This window comes from Phasianus colchicus, chromosome 10 (genome assembly GCF_987193195.1).
Source record: "Phasianus colchicus chromosome 10, bPhaCol1.hap1.1, whole genome shotgun sequence".
NCBI lineage: Eukaryota > Metazoa > Chordata > Aves > Galliformes > Phasianidae > Phasianus > Phasianus colchicus.
In genome coordinates, this window is record NC_143445.1 from 17025001 (window position 1) to 17031000 (window position 6000).

Consider the following 6000-nt stretch of genomic DNA (forward strand, 5'->3'; position numbering starts at 1 on the left):
AGACTGAATATTATGCTTGCTCAGTTCTGCATTCATTTACCATCCTAAGGTCCAACAGACCAAACTTATGTTTACAGTGTTCTCTCATATGCTTGTCTCCAGACCTCATCATGGCAAAGACAGTTTTTCTATTAGTGTCTCTCAACTGTGGTCCGTGGTAACTGTCTACAGTCTAATGCACAGAAGAACTAGTTTATCTTCAAATTCTGATCATTTGGAGCATGATGGATTTGTTTTCCAAAGCACGATAACATAATTGGCTGTGTGTCCATAAAAGTGCCAGACAGTTATTAAAAAACATTACAAATATTTGTGTTTTTTTTCCTCTTGGGTTGTGACAGAAACATTTGAGGAATTTGACTTAACTTTTTTTATCAGAAATCCAGAGGGAGAACTGATCAGTTATGAGGTTGGTGGAGGTTGATTTGAGGTGGCCTTGACACTTTTCCTTTTTAAGAATATTTATCACATATTTACTTCATAAATAGAAGTACTTAAGACTATTTTAATTTATAAAGGCATAAAACACCCAGTGTGTTAGCAGTGTGTTAGTATTTTAAAACTGTAATGCCCCAGTGGCAGATGTCTCATTACTAATAATGTTCATGAGCAACCTTCTCTGTTCTTATTCTAACCAGGTCATCCAACCACACTTGAACACTGCTATCTTCCAAATACTTCATCTCATTTCACCTCCAGCTGAAGCAGATCCATCAGCTCAGTGCGATGATCCAATACACCACACTACTGTGTCAGCAAACAGGAGGTAGGAGTAGGAACTCGTGGTGGGGTGGGTGGGGAGGTGAAGAATGTGCATTTGGGTTGCAGGGCGGTTTTTGGCACCTTGGACTGATCTCAACGGGAAGCCTGTTCCCTTTCCTTCTTAGTCCACTTTTGCTGGCATTTGCAGGTGTACACTCACCCCGTGTTGGTTTTTTGTTTTTTTTTTTTTTAATGACACTGAAAGTAGAGAACTGGTTCCTTGAAATGAATTACATAATAAGACAGAATTCAGCAATTAATCTGATCCTAAAAATCAGGATCATTGTCCAACAGCTTTGTCCAAAATTCAGGTTTTGTTTTGAACAAGGAAAGATGTTAGAAAGTGTTTAAAGAAACCAAGGCAGAGTAAGTAATTAAAGATATAAATATATTGATTTTCTTAAAGTTTTAACAGCATGTATCTGATGACTTTCAACATTCAAAGACTTCTGACAAAATTATGTAAGCAGTACAGAGCAGGCAGACTGGCTTGCATAAACAAACAAGTTCAAAGCAATGGCAATAACAACAAGAGGTCTGAATTGGCTTTTTGATTTTTTTTTAATAAAGATACAGTAACCAGGACAACATTTGGATCAGTTCAGAAAAGAGTGACTGAAGGATATGATCACAATGTACAAAGTCATGGCTAAGTTGAAGTCTGTGAATAGGAAATTATTAATTCCTTCTCAAGATGCAGGAACCAGATGCCTGAAATTGAGTATAAGTCTTCAGACTTAAAAACCAAAGAGGTTTGTTGGGTTTTTTTACAATGTAATACATTTTTAAATTGCAAATCTTGTTCCTACAAAAATTATAGATAGATTGAAAGAATAACCAGATAGATTTGTGAAGAAATAGAGCACTGAATATGAAACAGCATCTGATACAAAGCAGGTCAGGCTTTGCAGGAGTATCATCAAGAGCCTAAGAATGAAGGCAGAGACCCAGGCATTACTGGGTGAACTCTGTGTGGGAGAACAAGCGTGCATGAAAGTTTTAGCAGAGAACTGCAGATTGGTCGTGGGAGCTGACTGAAAAGACAGTGAAAAGCCAAGAAAAGTCAGTGAAGCATAAGCAATGTGACCATCTTAGAAGTTAAGCAAGAACACTGAAGTGTTCCAAGAAGAACAAAAGTAAGAAAACTTGGGTGATGTTGTCCTTTACTGCATGATTTGTTGCAGAAAAGAAACAACGCATGCCTTCTTTGTAGGTATGCATCAAAGAAGTATCTGACTCATTTACCAGTTTCTTCTGCTAATAGAACTGTACTGCACATCTGAAGCATTGCCATAAGCAGTTAGAAGTGGTGACAGCATAATTACCTTACCTGATTGTGCCAGCAGTGTTCCAGTTCTTCTTAGCCAGTAATAGAACCCTGGCCTTCAATATGGGGATCAGATAGACCAAATTTAAAGGAGAAAATGTCATAATATAAGAGTAGCTTGCTTACAAAAATAAAAGTTGGGAAAGGAATTCTAAGCTTTTCTGTTATTCTATCTGCTTACCTTTATTTCTAGTATGAGCAAGTCCTCAAGGGTGCTCTGAATATTGGAAATTAGTGATGTGGTTCTGGAAGGGGATTTGGCTGAAAAACTTAAGAGATGGGTGAACCTGTAAGGCCTATGTGTGGCTTGGAAAGTAGAGCTAAGATGGTTAAGATTTCATTTTTAATAGCCCTTCAGTTTCAGAGGGCGACATGGTTTTTAGTGATACGTGAAAGGCATGTATAGTTGTTTAAGATGAAAAGGAAAGATCAGATTTTTTGCAGCGAGAATTTCCCCTTCCATCTGTGGAAGCCATAGGATCTTGTAAAGACTTTTTGTTTGCAGTATGTCATTTTCTGTTTATTAAAATTGCTTACAGTGCTTTTTTCCTCAGCTGTTCAATTCAGGATCTAATAAACGGCTATTGATTTCTCAGGCTATCGCTCTGTGAAGAAATCAAGCTCTTTCCTATTGGCCATCGTTTTAGTGGAACTGTTGTGTTTGTACAGCCTGCTGTACAGTGCTGCTTTCTTGTGAGGCTGTCTGGTGCCTGAAATGTAAATTGTCATCTTCTGTAGCTCCAGCTCATACATATCAGGGAGGACTTTATGCTACAGAGTGGAAGGCTGTATTTTCAGTAGTGGCCCAATTTCACAGGTACACTGAGCTCTGGAAATGATTACCATTACAGTGGTGGACTGAGTTGCTTCAGCATCTTTGAACCATTCCTTGAGTGAAAGACACAGAGCTTTCATTTCTGTCTCTCTCTCTGAGATTCCTATATTTTGGGCTTCTGTTTCTCCCTTACTCAACTTGAGCTCTGAGCTGTGAATTACCAGTGTTTTTGCAGCATTTCTGAATTGGTTGAGTCCCTCTGGATCTGCCATTTAGGAATTTCAATGGCAATATACACAGTATGAACAGCAGCCTTCTTTAATGCAGGTATCACTGATCTTGCCAGTGTAAAGAAATCATTCTGTGGTCTATAAATCCAGTGGAGTGTGCTACCCTGTGGCTGTGTCTTGCAGCCCAGACCTTCCCACTAAATAATTCCAGTTTCCCCCTTTTGTTCATTATGATTCATGTAATACCATAGCACCCTCAACTCTGATTAAATCGTACATAACCCACCACACAGCATAAGCTGGGGAAGGAGCAATGGCTGATTGTAGGCTGCTATGTAATGGCTGTCTGTCTAGTATGTACATGTTGCTAGCTAGTCTGTAAGATAGCCACAAAATGGAATTATTCAGTCCTTTTCCCCTTCTGGGCTTTGTATGCCCAGCTCATTTTCAGTGAACCTGCAAGAACTTATTTCTGTCTCCTGAGTTAGATTGAAATTGACCAGCAGGTTCAAAAATTATTGAAAGCATAGCAGACAACTGGAAAACAAGCAAATATAGAAGAACAAATAATAAGAGAAAAAATGATCTTGAAATAACAAGTGTACAAGTGTCTGCAGTTACTGATAATGAGTAACAATGTTGGTATAGGAGCATATGGTCTTAAAATAGCTGAGAATAAATTTAGCTAGAAATGAAACAAAGGTTCCTAGCTATCCTTGATGTTCTCAAACAATCTTCCTGTAGGAGTAATGAGAGCAAACCATCTACACCACGTTTCAGTGGAGTTTAATTCATTTAATACATTTATGAATGGGATTATACATTGTGTCTCTGCCTGCGGAAAAGAAACAACAGAAGTATGTCAAGAGTCTGGAAACATGACTTCTCTATTGCTGTGTTCCTACCTGCAATCTATGATCCTGTGAAAGCATCCCAGGTCTTTCATACTCCTCCAGAGTTCATGGCTGGGTGGCAGTCTGCTTCCCTTATTTCCTGATGAAAGAGCATCTTTTCCTCTGTTGACGAAATCTTTTTAATGTAAGTCAGTGTCTTTACAGTATGAATGTTACTCCTCAGATGGGCTTTGCTAGAAAGAGGATCTCAGAACAAGTGGCTCTTGCTTTAATATTAAAATGTTGGCAAGTGGGTGGCTAACTCAAGTCATCCTCCTCTTCACTTGTTTTCAAGCAGATTTACTGTTAAACTAACTCAATAGAAATATGGAATATACCTTTCAGCACAGTTGGTCAATCAACCCAAAACAACCATGACAGCAAAAATACTCAGGCTGCCTTGTAGGTAAGCTACCTGCTTATTGAATTTTCCCATCACAGAGGTAGATAAAACTTTCTGCAACACCAGGACTGACTCAGCAATTGTGCTATAGGATCTGATGTGCCCACAGGGGTATTTTACAGCTCCAACTTTGTACATAAATGATGTCATGTTCTTTGGCATGCGTGGAGAGGTGGACCAAAGCAAAATCCTATAGGTAGGTAGGGAAATCTGGAATTAGAGCTGAATCTATTCTGCATGAATAGAGCAGATTGTGTGGGCAGCTGCATACTTCTCTGTTCTATTTCTTCATTTTATGTGTATAGCTGTTCCCATTCCCAGAAATATCTTGTGTGGAGCTTCAGGCAGGCTTCAAAGGAAGAAGTGCAAAGAAATGGAGTTGTGCAAGTCTCTGGTGTCTTTGGTATCCCGGCCTTTCTCGCTTTCTTGCATGCCTCACTTTCCCTCTTCGCAGCTTTGCACTATAGTCAGGAGGGTCAACAAAGGTTTTCAGGAGCTCAGCATCCTTTTGTCCTATGGCAGCTGTGCATCAGCACAAGGCTCAGCTGTGTTCCTGTCACACAGAGGCAACTGCTCCTTGCAGACGTGTTTTGTTCCACTGATGTCCACTCATGCCTGTGCTGGGGCACGGCAAAGATCCGTGGCCATGTCAACAGGTGAGACTTGTCTGATACCCAGGGGTAATTTGCCCTTTCTGTGACAGCTGGAGAGGGTCCTTCGGGCTCAGTCACATGGAGATCCCAGGGGATCCCGTCCACACAGCAAGGCAGTGAAGCCTCTGACCACCACGCCCCTAAAGAGCCCAGTGAACAGCTTTCACCCCCGGAGGGGCTGAGAGGCAGCACCAGAGGCTGAGAGTGAGTGGTTCTCAGCCGCCAGGCATGCTGGTGAGGAGAGCGCGGAAGAGCAGCTGCTGCTGTTATAGCTCTGCTGCCAGCTCCACTCCTCCTGATGCCATTCCTACCTCCAGGATTTTTCCCTGACTCACAGCATCACCATCCAAAAGTCCCCCTGGGGGAAGGTATCTGCCTACTGGTTTGTCTTTTTATCATTTGCTTCATCCGCGGGAGAACGGAGAAAAAAAAGCCATAAGCAATCAGCTTGCCTGTTTCTTTTTCCTGCTTTATTTCCCCTACCTCCGTTCTCTTCTTGCTGTTAAGAGGGTTAAAATCTCCTTTTGGAAGGAGCTTTTCTAGGTACGTGAATGGAGGGCAGTGAATTGGAAGAGGTGAGCAGCTGGCAGAAGATGTGAGAGCTAGAAGGGCCATGCTGTGGGAGTGGTCCCTGCTTTGTGTGCAAGCGAGGCAGTGAGTGTGCAGCCTCCCACACTGGGCGCATCTTTTTTTGGATGCTGTGCGGTTCCCTGTGTGAAATGCTTTTTTGGTTAAAAGAAGAAGAGATGTCTCATCAGGAGCTCACCCAGCGACTGACTACAGTTATCACCCATGTGGGTAAGCATCTTTATCTTTCTACTCACTACATTTGTGTAGATTTGGGGGCTCTTTCCCCCGAGGAGGTGCTGATGCTCTGCACAGGCAGGAAGCCTTTGTGTGACAATATCACACCTGTGAGTGAAATAGGAGCAGACTGCAAAACCCATAGATTTGGGC